General features: G+C 34.2%; 2 pseudogenes; one reads left to right on the top strand and one right to left on the bottom strand.

Moving 5' to 3' along the window:
- Positions 1-10513: 10513 nt before the first annotated feature.
- LOC113200091 (olfactory receptor 10C1-like) lies at positions 10514-11475 on the top strand (annotated as a pseudogene).
- A 3092-nt stretch (positions 11476-14567) lies between these two features.
- On the bottom strand, positions 14568-15496 carry LOC113200090 (olfactory receptor 2G3-like; annotated as a pseudogene).
- Between the last annotated feature and the right edge of the window lie 662 nt (positions 15497-16158).

Genomic DNA, 16158 nt, shown 5'->3' with positions numbered 1-16158 from the left:
AAACATTTGAAAAAAAATCAATAGAACCAAAAGATGGTTCTTTGAAAAAATAAGTAAAATTGACAGACCCTTAGCTTTGCTAACAAAGAAGAGAAAGAAAACTGTAATTACTAACATATGTGATGAAAAAGGAAATATCATCACACTACAGAAATACAGAAGATAATTAGAAATTATTTTGAAAACTTGTACTCCAATAAAATAGAAAATATTGAAGGCATTGACAAATTTCTAGAGTCATAGGATTTGTCCAAATTAAATCAGAATGGTACACACAATTTAAGTACGTCAATTTCAAGTGATGATACAGAAGACACCTTTAGAATTCTACTATCCAAGGAAAGCCCAGGACCAGATGGATACACAGCTGAATTCTACAAGACCTTTACAGAAGAACTAATACCAATACTCTTCAATTTATTTCAGAAAATAGAAAAAGAGGAAGCACTTCCAAACTCATTCTATGAGGCCAATATCACACTAATTCTAAAACCAGGCAAAGACACTTCAAAGAAATAAAACTTCAGACCAATACCTCTAATGAACATAGATAACAAAATTCTCAATAAAATTCTGGCAAATCTAATACAAAAACAAGTCAAAAAGATAGTACACCATGATCAAGTGGGGTTCATCCCAGGGATGCAAGATTGGTTCAACATATGGAAACCAATAAATGTAATTCATCACATCACAATAGACTTACAAATAAGAATCATATGATCATTTCATTAGACACAGAGAAATCATTTGACAAATACAGCATCCCTTTATGTTAAAAACACTAGGAAAACTAGGGATGACAGGAACATATCTCAATATCGTAAAAGCTATCTATCCTAAGCCCCAGGCCAACATCATTCTAAATGGAGAAAAATTGAAGGCATTCCCTCTAAAACCTGGAGCAAGATAGGGATGCCCTCTTTACCACATCTATTTAATGTAGTTCTTGAAACACTGGCCAGAGCAATTAGACATACAAAAGAAATTAAATGGATAAGAATAGGAAAAGAAGAACTCAAATTAGCACTATTTGTCAATGATATGATTCTGTACCTTGAAAAAGAAATTCACTAGAAACTTCTGGAACTAGTAAATGAATTTAGCAAAGCAGCAGAATACAAAAATCAACACCCAAAAATCAAAGGCATTTTTGTATATCAGTGATAAATCCTCTGAAAGGGAAACAAGGAAAACTACCCCATATACAAGAGCCTCAAAAAATGCTTGGGAATCAACTTAATGAAAGAGGTAATAGATCTATACAACAAAAAATACAGAACACTAAAGAAAGAAATTAAAGAAGACCTTAGAAGATGAAAATATCTCCCTTGTTCTTGGATAGGCAGAATTAATATTCTAAATGACCATAATATCAAAAGCACTATATAGATTTAATGCAATGCCAATCAAAATCTCAATGTCATTCCTCACAGAAATAGAAAAAGCAGTCATAAAATTCATTTGGAAAAATAAGAGACCCAGAATAGCTAAAACAATCCTTAGATAGAAGAATGAAGCAGGTGGTATCACTATACCAGACCTTAAACTATAATATAGAGCAATAGTAACAAAAACAGCATGATATTGGCACAAAATAGAGGGCACAGAGGCTAACCCCACATAATTACAGTTATCTTATATTAGACAAAGGCATCAAAAACATACATTAGAGAAGAGATAGCCTCTTCAAGAAATGGTGCTGTAAATCCATATGCAGCAAAATAAAATTAAACCCCTATTGCTGACCATGCACAAAACTCAACTCAACATAGATCAAGGACCTAGGAATTAAATCAGAAGCACTGCATCTTAGAATGAAAAGTTGAACAATTCTCCATCATGTGGGATTAGTCCCCAATTTTCTTAATAAGACTTTTATAACACAAAAATTAATATCAAGAATCAATAAATGGGATGGACTCAAACTAAAAATCTTCTTTTCAACAAAAGAAACAATCAGCAAGGTGAATAAAGAGCCTACAACTTGGGAGCAAATTTTTCCAAATGTATGTTAAAGCACTAATCTCTAGGATATATAAAGAATTAAAAAATCTTTACACACAGAAAACCCTCAAATAACTCAATCAATAAATGGGCCAAGGAACTGAATAGATACTTCTCAGAAGAAGATATACATTCAATCAACATATATATGAAAAAATCTTCAACATCTCTAGCAATTAAAGAAATGCAAACCTAAACTTCTCTAAAATTTCATCTCACTTCAGTCAAATTAGCAGCTATTAAGAATACAAACAACAAGTGTTGGCAAGTATGTGGGGAAAAAGGTACACTCATAAACTGCTGGTGGGACTGCAAATTGGTGCAGCCATTATGGAAAACAGTATGGATAATTCTTGGAAAACTGGGAATGGAACCACCATTTGACCCAGCTATTCCTCTCCTCAGTCTATACCCAAAGGACTTAAAACAGCAAACTACAGGGACACAGCCACATCAATGTTTATAGCAGCACAATTCACAATAGCTAAATTGTTCAACCAAACTAGATGCCCTTCAGTAGATGAATGGATAAAAAAATGTGGTATACATACACAATGGAATATCATTCAGCATTAAAAGAGAATAAAATTATGGCATTTTCAGGTAAATGGATGGAGTTGGAGAATATAATGCTAAGTGAAGTTAGCCAACCTCCAAAACACCAAATGCTGAATATTTTCTCTGATTTAAGGCTGCTGATTCATAATGTGGGGATGGGGGCATGGGAGGATTAGATGAACTCTAGATAGGGGAAAAGGGGAGGGAAACAAAGGGAGGGATATGAGGGTAGGAAAGATGGTGGAATGAGATGGACATCATTACCCTAAGTACATGTATGAAGACACTAGTGGTGAGAAAATATTTTGTGTACAACCGGAGATATGAAAAATTGTGCTCTTTATGATTAATATGAATTGCAATGCATCTGCTGTCATATATAACAAATTAAAATTTTAAAAAATGAAAAAAATCAAATAGAAAAATAGGAAATTTAAAACAAACCATAATGATAAATCTATTGACTATAAATGATTAAGCACTCAATTAAAAGATTGCCAGACTTCTTAACAAAGCAAGACCTAACTTTAAGAGATCTACTTTAATTGCAAATGTAAAAAATTTAAAAGTTAAATTATGGAAAACATAAACATGAAAATATGAATCATAAAATCTGTAATATTAATATTAATATCACTGAAATAGACCAGGAAAAGGAATATTGCACGGGGCAAAGAAACATTTCATGATGAGATGAAGAAAGTCATAGAAAGGACATAAGTATCTTAATCATGTGTGCTTCTAATAATAGTGCTTCTGTATTTACTAAACCAAAAATGACAAAAAAGAAGAAATAAGGTTTATATGTGGGGATTTCTACACTCCTTTTTCTGTCAGGAACTGACTGAGTAGATAGAAAACCTGTAAAAATATAGAATATTTAAACAAGATTATTGTGTTAGTACAGTCTGGCTGTGGTAACAAAATGCCATAGATTGGGTAGCTTATAAAGAAGAGAACTTTTTCTCACAGTTCTGGAGGATAGAAAATCCAACATCGAGGTGCCAATGAATTTGGTGTAAACAAACAACAGAGAATATCAATGAAATCAAATGCTGATTCTTTGGAACTTAGTTGAATTGATCAGAGATGCATTGGGCACTGTCTAGAGAGGGGTTCAGGGTGCCGGTGAATTTTCCTGAGGGTTTTGTGGGTGGATCTGTCATTGGAGTTTATGAATCAGACAACAGGAAGTGTATGTAGCAGGCTGTTGAAAACAGGCCAGTTGCTGTGTGCTTCCTCCCCTTCCTGATCCTACTGTCCATAGACTGATTCAGCCAGGTCAGTTCTTCCTATGGTCTGGTAGCACAAAACAGAAATAAGACCCTGGGCAGAATCCTTAGGGCTAGGGAAATCAGGCACTTTTTTTTTTTTTTTTACTTTATACCATGGTTTATAAAAGAAAGAAAGAAAGAAAGAAAGAAAGAAAGAAAGGAAGGAAGGAAGGAAGGAAGGAAGGAAGGAAGGAAGGAAGGAAGGAAGGAAGGAAGGAAGAAACAAAGAAAGAAAGAAAGAAAGAAAGAAAGAAAGAAAGAAAGAAAGAAAGAAAGAAAGAAAGAAAGAAAGAAAGAAAGAAAGAAAAACTCAAGTCAAGGTAGCCTCTCTTGTAGCCTCTCTTGGCATGAGCTGTGACATCTTGGAGGAAGGGAGATGCAGATAAAATAAAACTACTCTTTTACTCTCTTCACTGTGTCTGCTCTCAGCTTATTTACTCCAAAAGGATGCTGAAACCTCAGTGAGAATTCCTCCCTCCAAGGAATTCTTGCCAAAATCAGTATTTATACTGGGGTATGAAAGCTAGAACATTCTATCCTGCCATCCTGATAATGTCATTCTCTTTATCTTCTTATAATCACATTAATGTCATCATGGAGACAAGACTATCCTGGCCTCATTTAAATTTCAAGCCCAAAGGCTTCATCTCCACAAATCAACAAACAACCTGGGAAACAAGTCTTTGAAATACAAATTTTAGCCAAAAACAAGCATTCAGTCTACAAATCCAATAATATTTCAAATCGAAGAATCATCTATGACTTAAAAAATAATAAAAGTTCAACTAGAAAGTTGCTGAAGTTTCTTTGAACACCTTGATATTTCTAGTGATTCAATGTGAGATGTTAAATGAGATCTATGATGTTCCTGCAAAGAAACGATGTACATAATTACAAGAAAGACCAAAGGTAGTAATGTAGTACAGATGAGGCCAGACACATGAGGACTTTTCAGGAAGCAGGTTCATTTAATCTGTAACATTTCAGAGGACCCAATGCAAAAAATCTCTGGACCCCAGGTTTAGAAATTCTTTGAGATTCATATTCAGTAGGTGGGTTACATGACAGTTCCTTCTTGTTCCATATTCTCAGGTTGGACAGTCTTTCACAGGTTTTTATCAAGAAAAGAGAGATAGTATCTTTTGCATAGCAAGCTTTCTTGAGACAGAGTTAGTCTATCACACCATTTGATTGTAAACCTGGCATTAAAAAAAAAAAAGGAAGATTCAAATAATCTTTCTGTAGAAATCCTGCTGATGTTCATTGTAAAAATCTTGCTGACAAAGCAAAAAGCTGTTATGATTACGGCAGGGGTCTTTGGGGCAATAGCAGTATAATTATCAGTATGCTAAATTAAAATGGTACAAATAAACTATCGGTAAGATTATACCAAATCTGACCAAAATTGATCTCTAGCCTAAGAGTGGTTTAGTATCTGTTGTGGTAAATTTTGCAAAGGACTACCTTAGTCAAATGAACATATGAAAAGAAAGTGTTTCCAAAATTTCTCATCCTTATAGCCTTAAATTTTCCAAAATCTCCTTTCCAATTTATGATAGACAATTTAATACCAGCAATAACCAGTTAAATCCAAGAAGCTGAGGTCAAAATAGACATTAAGAAATACCATCAGCCGATTACAACACCACAAAAACAATCCATTGCGTCCTCTGCATTCCAAGAAAGAGACTCTGAAGTATTTTTGTATTATGTGCCAATTTGGGAGGATGCTGAGTAAAGTAAAAATTCAATGAAATAAATTCTGGGATTGATTTACTATCTCTGCTGTAAGCCTAAGATGGAATGTTAACATGTGTGTCACGTGTTCCTTCCTTCTCAGTGATATGTTCTGAAGAAAGCATGGGGTTAGAGAACTGCAAAAGTTCCCACTTCAGATTGGAAGACAGAATTTAATTGAATTTAATTGAATGACAGAATTTATAAAGGATTTTAAATTTAGTTCAAAAGTACTATCATATGACCAGTATGGCTCTGTATGCTTCTCTCTCTCCAGTTTGTAAATGTGGGGTGGGTAGGTAACTGGGGACATTGCTAGGAGGGACACAGTACTCAGGAGACATGAAATATTCCTGAGATCAGACATGGTCCCTGTCTACAACAAAGGCTTCTAGATGCACCATCTGAAAGATGAGGATAAGGAAGATTTACATCCTCTGAATTTCAGGATGAAATACAGAGAAAATCAGGGCATACTCATCAGAAACAATAATCAGCTACTTCTCCCATTAAATTTTATGACTCAAGGTATGTATCATTGCTTATGTGTTAAGAATAGAGGACTTTTGAAAACAGTACATTAAAGTGTGAAAATGGATAGCTGATACTTAAAGCATTTCTATTTCTCGTCATTATTTTAATTAGTTACTGTCTTCTTCTCTGAGAAGTGTAACACTTTATTCAGAGGCATATTCCTCTTTCAGAAAATAGCTGTGAGTTGGTTTAAACAACTAATTTCTTCATAGAAAATAATATTTATCTTATTGTTGGAGAATGGAAATACCCAGATTATCCTGTACATGGCAATTCAATAAGGTACTAAAACAATTCTACTGGTTTTTGTTAAGACCTTGATGAAGTGAGTCTGGGGTAACTGTGTAAATAGACAATGCGCCTAATAATCTTTTCATGAACAATTGTTACAAATTTTATGCACTATTAAACCATTTTAGAAATAACAACTGCAGAATAATGAAGGTTAACATTTATGGACTGTTTCCAAGTGCGAAGCACTATACCAAGTGTTTCAGATGCATTATCTAACTGTATAGCATATATTTTCCTTTGGCTGATAGGAAGTAAAGAAACATTTCATGACAAAAACAGATGAAATAATAAACTGGGACAGTCAATTAATATTTATAATTATGTGACAACAATCCAAAATGAATATGCTTTCCCTTATTATTTCCAAATAATAACTATAAAGAGTATATCTATCTTGAATCTTGGAGCTGTGTAAAGTAGCATGTGAAGTCAATCATTGATCTATTTTTTGAACGATTAAAAGTATCTTCTTCCTCCTCTCTTTCATATATCCAACTACCACGAAAAAAAATATTTCATGATTCAAACCTTCACAACCTCACCAGTTTTTAACAGCTTCGTTATAACATTGTATAGCAGTAGAGATAAAACATAATTTATTATCATGTATGGAATTGCTGTTTGTTCACATTACATCATAGTACCTATTTAAATGACTTTATTCTAACTCTTAATATAGACTATTTTATAGATCAATAATAATATATAATATAGAATAACCCATGAATACTTTAACATGAAGCTTCAAAGGGCAAAATGTTTTGCATTTTTAATGGCCACTGTTTACTGTTTTTTCATGGTTTGCCTCTATAATTTTGTAATTTTTAGTCAATACAGCATAAAAAAAGATAAGAAGGGCTGAATCATTCTATCTTTATGAGGAAATAATCAGAAACTTTAAGTTAAGAAATGTATAAGATGAGAGGCAAAGGTGATTTGCATGCTGGGTTTTTCTGGTTGCTTGACAAAGCTGCTTTCTGAAGACCTTTGACAGTTTTTGTAACATATTAATCTCCAAATATGGGTAATAATGAAAATGAAACATTCTTTTACAAAAAATGTTATTGTTATATAAAGCTGTGTCCCATCCACCAGTCAGTTTCTCCCTTTCCCCAATATGTTTGACCCTCACCTCCAAAACAAGGATATGCATTTGCTGTAACAGTCTAAATAGGACAAAGACATTCATGGAAGGAAATCTTCATGAGATTAAGAAATCGGCTGAACCATACCACTTGTTCTCTCCATTAGTATCCTCAAGAAAACTGCAGTTCCTCCCAAAGGCAGGACTATACAATGGGTAACATTTATACCTGCAAATTTAACTTATGAAACAAGATGAAAACATCTCCACAGAGCCCTCTATGTAACTGCATAACATATAACCTATAACCTATTATTGAAGAGTTAAGATAGTTGAAAAAATCTTTGTGTTTAAAAAATAAGTTAACCATTATCTTAATTTTATTTGGCTTCGCCTTAAGTGAATTGTGTTACTACATGAGAAATATAGATGTTTAAATCAATCATAGTGGAAGGAAAGTGTTTATAAGTGCTTTCAGATAAGTGTTAATGCATCCTAATAGACTACTCAATGTTAAGAAATTTTATACTAGCCATGTTCATTGTGAGTTCATATAATTATACAGAGTTGCAGCTTCATATGTAATAGAGATTTTTATCAGTTTACTTGTTCTCCATACTTAAATTTTGGAAAATTTGCAGAGATTTTTGGACAATCAACTTAAAAAATTTAAAAAATGACCAACAATGCACACTTCTTTTGTCCAGGGCATAAAATTCCAGCAGCAGGCAATTGTTTGTTTGTATATATTATTTGCTTTTCCTCTCTCCATGATGGTAGATGAATAGAAAAATCATGAGAAAAAGATGAAGTTGATGAATAGGAGAAAAGATTATAGATTGTAATGTAAAATTCTCCAAAGGGAGAAGATACAAGGTAAATCTACTGAGACAGAGCCTGTACATATGTGTACATATGTGCATATGTTGTGTAGTAATGCTTGAGCATTTAATCACTTTTTTAAGTGCACATGGGAATTAACTCAATCCTTCCAACAACTTCATGGAAAATATATTATCATCTCATTCTGTAAATGAGCAAATTGAGAACAGAGTTTAAGTAAATGTTAACTTCAACCCAGCATTAGATGGATAGTCTAAGATTTGAACCCATATATAATAATTCCATAGTATTTTTCTTCTCTTTTTTTTCTCCCCATCAGTCCTGGGAGTAAAAAATCCAGGGCTTTATGCATGCCAGGCAAGCATTTTGCCACTGAATCACATCCCCAGCCCTCTCCAGAATATTCTTAACCACATAGCACTCAGTGTGTATTTTTGTGTATGTATTTCTACCAATAGGTATAAATATATATTTGTATAAGTGAAAATGTGCACTTTTTACATATTTTTGTAAATGCAAGTATGCTTTTTGTTTGCTCAAAATAATTTAGTACCTCTAAAAGCCTATGTTTGAATATACCAGTTTAAATGTGGTAGAAATAATGATGTGATATTAAAAATGCAGCTTAAACATGAATTTGGGTTATGCCAAGATATCAATCAAATTGATATCTCCTTATCCTCTTCCCTGTTCAGGGAAAATATTGCTTAGATTTTTAGTTAGTGACATTTCAAAATGAACAATCCAAACTTTAGTACACCCACAAAAGAGCAAGGAATATCTCATCAAAAGCTGGTAATCATCAGATTTAGAAAAAAATAACTCACATTTTAGATAGTTGAGAGAGATCAGATGAACGTCAGGAAACCTAATATGCAAAAATGATCAGAATATGTATAGGTAGTCAGAGTTTGTCACATGAGAACTTGCTGATTGGTAAGACTGGTAGATATAATGGTAAACAAAAGCAAATAAATGAATAAAATCCCATACCGGTGTCTTTGTCTAAGGCTAGTCTCATATAAGCAAACCAACATCACAGAATAGTGTATATGCTATCAAAGCAGTTATAGGGTGATGGGAATGCAGATGGGTGGGATGTAACAGACTAGTATAGAAACAAAGAAAGGCAGAGGTCAGGAAGGGCTTCTAGAGAGGAGACAAAGCTATTCTGGAATTTAAACATAGAAAGGCAGTTGACCAGGTAAATAATCAGGGAGGCAATCACCAAGGCCCTAGATAAAAATTAGCACAAAGAAAACAAAATGTATGCAAGCCAGGTATGTATTAAATGGTGCAAGCAGTTTGAAGAAACTGTAACGTAAGGTCCACCTGAGTAAGGAATGAGATTACAAAAAAGTCTACTAATTGTAAGTGACCTGATTCTTAAATTCTCATTAAGAAATGCGAACTTTAACTTGAAGGAAATGATCATTTTCATTTAGTAAAAATGCTTTGGTATATAAAGAATGGAAGGTGAAATACACTAAGATGAATAAATTAATGAATAAATTAATTCCAGAACTGTAATTATCTCAGCAGTACAGCATAGATACAATGTCTCTGGCTGTGATGCAGCCTTTGCAAGACTGCCCTTCCTCTTTCACCTCATGCTTCTCATTCTCAAGGACCCTCCCCCCATCACCAATTTAAACTTGGTCAGTCACCACAACATATTCTAGTTTTAACTCTATACATTGCAGCAATTATTTACTTCTGTTTTCCTTCACTAAAGTGTAAGCCTTATTTGTAGAGAAATGTTTTTTGTTCATTGCTAACCCCAATGCCTACAAGGGTAAATACAATACAGTCTGAACTTAAAATCTGGTGAATAAACCAGTAAAGAAAGAACATCAGTGGAATGGGAATGGACAGAAACGAGGACTTTCATTTGGTAGCATTTGACAACTGATTTTTAAAGGAAGGCATGGAGAACTGAAATGCAATTAACATTTTTTTTTCCATTTCTTGCTTGGTAGCTAAGTACATTTTGGAGAAATCAACTGAAGTGGTGAACACAGAAAAGGATTTGGTTTAAAAAGATATGAGAATGAGTAGTAATTTCTGAACTTTAGAATCACAGGTAAGAAATTTCTCCTGAGTTTTTCAAAAATCATGCAATGATCTATTTCCCTCATCTGAAGAATTCTTCCAGTTACTCTGCTGTTCTTTTTTACAGGACATGAGCCTCAATTGCTCCTCCTGGCAGGACAATAGCTTGTTTGTAAAACGTTTTGCATTTGCCAAATTCTCTGAGGTCACTGAACAGTGTTTCCTTCTATTTACCCTCATCCTACTCATGTTCCTCGCATCACTGATGGGCAATGCCCTCATAGCCCTTGCCATCTGGACTAACCCAGTCCTTCATACCCCCATGTACTTCTTCCTGGCCAACCTGTCTCTCCTAGAGATTGGCTACACTTGCTCTGTCATACCCAAGATGCTGCAGAGTCTTGTGAGTGAGGCCCGAGGAATCTCTCGGGAGGGTTGTGCCACACAGATGTTTTTCTTTACATTATTTGCTATCAGTGAGTGCTGCCTTTTGGCAGCCATGGCTTTTGACCGCTATATGGCCATATGTTCCCCACTCCACTATGCAACACGAATGAGTCGTGGGGTGTGTGCCCATTTGGCAGTGGTTTCTTGGACAGTGGGATGCATGGTAGGCTTGGGCCAAACCAATTATATTTTCTCCTTAGACTTCTGTGGCCCCTGTGAGATAGACCACTTCTTCTGTGATCTCCCACCTATCCTGGCACTTGCTTGTGGGGATACATCCCATAATGAGGCTGCGGTCTTTGTGGTGGCAATCCTTTGCATTTCCAGCCCATTTTTATTGATCATTGCTTCCTATGGCAGAATTCTAGCTGCAGTCCTGGTCATGCCCTCCCCTGAGGGCCGCGGAAAGCTCTCTCCACCTGTTCTTCCCACTTACTTGTAGTAACGCTCTTCTATGGCTCAGGTTCTGTTACCTACTTGAGGCCCAAGGCTAGCCACTCACCAGGTAGGGATAAACTGCTAGCCCTCTTCTATACCGTGGTGACATCCATGCTCAACCCCATCATCTATAGTTTACGAAACAAGGAAATCAAGGCAGCTCTCCAGAGAACGCTGGGTAAAAGAAAGATTTTGAACCATGGATAGGTACCAGAGGACCATGCTTATTTGCTCTTTGAAAAAGAGGCACACTCAACCCAAGAGTGAACAAATAAAAAACTATGCACTTTTTCATGTCTTGTAAGGAGCATTTTTTATAACTACCATTGTAACTTTGGAGTTATCACTGTACTCAGATCTATTTTCTTTTTTTAAAATTTTTATTTATTTCTTACATACATGACAATAGTGGCATACTTTGGCGTGAACATACTTTATATTCAGAGCTATTTTCTGATTGCAAATTCTGAAAGGAACCTGGCTTCTAAAAAATTTTAGAAGTTAAGTCTAACACTAGACAGGTTTTCCAAAATATTTTAGTCTAGGTTGGAAGTTAAAATTACCAGGTTATGTCTCAGAAGTTTGGAAAATTCTCACTCCACATTCTCAGACCTGTTCTAGACTTTGAGCACCCATCTGACTTCTGCCCTCCACACATGACTGTCCCATATAGCACTTAATTCCTTAATAACTCTATGAAATACATTATTTCCTTTCATAAAAATGTTTTCAAATTCTTCAACCATAATTATTGGCACATAATACAGGTCAAAGAATTCTTTTTGTGAACTGTGCATACCATAAAAATTTATAAACACTTCAGAACAACCAAACTTTGGTTTTAGAGGTATTTGCTATAAAATATTAAAAAGAAGATATGTGATATTTTCATCAAGAGTTTCCATGGAAAAAAACTTTTTAAGAAACAGAAATGATATTAAAATTCAAAGACAAAAGAAGAAAACTAAACTAAAAATTATTACTATAAATCATTTTTAAGATTTTTATATAATTTACAAAATTTCATGTGTGCAGATGAATCCTGACTCAATCATTTAGAGATCATCCAAAAACTTGTTCTTCAGGGAAATGAACATGATTACAATATACTTCAGTAACCCAAGGCACCTATAAAGGCATTGTCTTAGATTTGAACATCTAGTTGTCAGGAAGGCAACTTAGGAGGAGTTAATAGCTATTCATGTAATAGTTAAAGATGAAAAATAGTTACAAATGGAAAACTCTGATGCTACCATGACTTAAGGTTATCTGCCAACTGTAGGATATAATCTCTCATAATGTAATATTTCTACCATCAGGGGATAATAGTAATGCTCACTAATGATCAAGATGTGTGTTTTACTAGATACCCTTATTTGACCAAACACTGTTCAATTAATGTAAAGATATGTTTTTCACCTGAATGTTCATTAATTAACAATGGAAATAATCTAAACGTGCAAAAATAGCTTAATGGTTGGCAGTTATGCTACAATTATTGAAAGGAATTATGTGCAGATATTAGAGATGATGATGATTTCTATTTATTAGTGTAGCAAAAATGAATGATTTAGTAAGAATTAGTGAATTAAAAACAGTTTGTATAAGAGGCCCTTTTTATTTTTTAAGAACTGTATAAATAAATTTGAAAGGATCAAAATGAAATGTTAACAGTAGTTTCTCTAGTCAGTCACGTAATTGGTGATTTTTTCTTTTGTTTTGAAGGTTTCTTCAATAAAAATGTAACTCATGTATATTAAAAATAATAAAACATTTCATTGCATACTTTTTCTCAAAACAAATATAAAAATGCATCTTTTCCATAACAATTTATAAAGTATAAAAAAGTAAAAATTCTAATTTATTTCAGTATATTTTGCAATCCAGCAATAATCAATGCAAATATTTAATTTATTTTAGTCTTTTTGTTTATTTTTATTTGCTAATTACATATTTATATACCAATCAATCCCATGATATATTATCAAAACATAATGCTTTGACACCAATTAATTCTGAAAAGCATCAGAAATTCATATTTAGGACATTTTGAGGTTAAATGTCTTAAATATCTCTATTATAATTAATTAATCTATGCTCAATAGTTTATTAAATATTTCTAAATAGTTAGAAATTTCTTACTAACTTTGAATGTCAGACTCTGTGATGTCTGATTTCAAGAACATTTAGTAGACATTTTCTTAGCACTAGTTATAACAAAAACAACAACAAAACAACAACAAAAATCACTACCATTTACTTAAATTGGACAATACAAAAGTGACAGTTCATGCTTATTAAACGTATTGTTTAATCTGACCTTGAAAACTTTCCCTGTGCTGCTACTTTCCTCATCCTATACCTGTGGAAATCAAGGAATAGAAGTCTGCACCATCTCATCCCCACGCCAAGTACAAGATGGATCAGTATTTAGTCCAGGCCGTCTGATTCCCTGCATTCTTTTTCCCTGAGTTAAAGAATAGTGAAAATGGTCAACTGTATGTGGAGAATGTCTTTGCCAGGAACTTATAATCCTGGTGTTTAAACTCCTTCTAACCTGTACGATTTGGGGGCTTATTCAATGTTTCTTTCAGGAGAGTCTCTTATTTTTTAATTTTAATCAGAAAGTGCTAGGGAAATAATAAATTCTGATTCATATTTTTGTAAATACTGAATACAGAATTATAGAATATATTATAGAATATTATAGAATATTTATAAAGTTTTATGATTTGGACTTTTTTTATTATTGATTTTTAAAAATAAATAAATGACAGCAAAGTACATTGCAATTCTTATTACACATATATACCACAATTTTTTATATCTCTGTTTGTATATAAAGTATTTTGACACCCAATTCGTGTCTTCATACATGTACTTTGTATAATGATGTCCATCACATTCCACCATCCTTGCTAATCCCCTACCCCCTCCCTTACCCTCCCACCCCTCTTCCCTATCTAGAATTCTTCTATTCCTCCCATGCTCCCCCTCCCTACCCCACCATGAGTCAGACTCCTTGTATTAGAGAAAACATTTGGCATTTTTTTTGTGTGGGTGTTGGCTAACTTCACTTAGCATTATCATCTTCAACACCATCCATTTACCTGCAAATGCCATGATTTTATTCTCCTTTATTGCTGAGTAAAATTACATTGTGCGCATCTGCCACATTTTTTAAATTTATTCATCTATTGAAGGGCATCTAGTTTGGATCCACAGTTTAGCTATTATGAATTGTCCTAGATTATACAAGATGATACTTAAGAGACTTGTGATGTACATTGCTTCATTTTTTATGCACATAAGTCTCTGTGGCATATTCTTCCTAGTGCACCTTTGACTTCTTTGTTCCTCAGGGTATAAATAAGAGGATTGAAGGTCGGGGTGATGACTGTGTAGAAGAGGGAGATGAACTTCCCATACGTGTGGGCATAAGAACTGTTAGGTTGGATGTAGATGACTGTGATACTCCCATAGAAGAGAGATACTATTGTCAAGTGGGATCCACATGTCCCCAGGGCTTTGTGCCAGGCTGCACTGATTTGATGCTTATAACTGCCTTGGCTATATGTCCGTAGGATATGAATATCAGTGCCAAGGGCAAAAGGAGCAAGACCAATGAAGCAACGAAGAGCTGGATCTCATTGGCATGGATGTCCATACATGCAAGCTTAATCATGGAGGGGACTTCACAGAAGAAATGATGAAGCCACTGGTGTCCACAGAGAGGTAGCCAGAGGGTCACAGTGCCCTGGATGAGATCATTTCCTGCTCCACTCAGCCATGTGACCCCTGCCAGGACCTGGCACAAACGTGGGTTCATTACAGCTGTATAGTGGAGAGGTCTGCACACTGCAGCATAGTGGTCCAAAGCCATCACAGCCAGGAGAACACATTCAGTGGATCCCAATGCCAGGGAGACATAGAGCTGGATGGCACAACCCAGGGATGTGATGGTCTTGGCTGGTCCTTTGAGGTTCCACAGCAGCTGAGGGACAATACTGGTGGTAAAACAGATGTCTACTAGGGAGAGGTGAGTAAGGAAAATGTACATGGGTATTTTGAGTGTAGGGTCTATGGAAGAAACCAGAATAATTAGTGTATTTCCCACCAACGTAAGAAGGTAGGATATCAAAACAGCCACAAAGAGTATCTTTTCCAGCTGGGGCTGGTCTGAGAAGCCCACCAGAACAAAGTCTTCTTTGGCACTGCTATTGGTCATGCCCATTACCTTGTTCAGACAAGAAGAAAAACATTACAAGAATTAAAATGAGAGTATAATGTGTTGGTTACTAGTGACAACATCAAACTTTATAAAATAACTCTTTGAAATCCTCACTCAGACAAAGTACAGTGGCTCACAGAATAAATTTCAGTGCAGTGTCCTTCAAAAGTTGCAGAAGATGTTATTAAAGACTTTTTACAGAGAGGCACCTGGAGCTTACTCTGGAAACAAAGGCTTTCCTTGAGAGAGAACTATTAGAATTTGAGATCAAATCTTCCACAGAAGGAAAAAAAATATACAGAGAAAGAAAGAAAATGCCAAAAGAAAAAAATATATTAAATTCATTAATAGCTTTTGAAGAATCATTCAAATTAAATGGAAAAATTCAGTAAAATAAATGTTTAATATAAGCAAATTATATATAATATATATTATATATAATTTCCACCAATTTTATATATATATATATATATATATATATATATATATATATATATATATATATGATATTTCCAGTGTTCAAGCATAAATTTTGAGTTAGGCATTCTTCTTTAATGATTTTCTTTATATGAATGACTATTGGGTTGCAGAGAGTATAAAGATTCTTTTTATTTTAAAATGGTAAACATTTGGTTAATAAAGTCATATTATTATTATTT

The sequence above is a fragment of the Urocitellus parryii genome, chromosome 8, assembly GCF_045843805.1.
Source record: "Urocitellus parryii isolate mUroPar1 chromosome 8, mUroPar1.hap1, whole genome shotgun sequence".
NCBI classification, from domain to species: Eukaryota; Metazoa; Chordata; class Mammalia; order Rodentia; family Sciuridae; genus Urocitellus; species Urocitellus parryii.
Note: the sequence above shows the minus strand (reverse complement) of the source record. Positions and strands in the feature narration are given on the sequence as shown.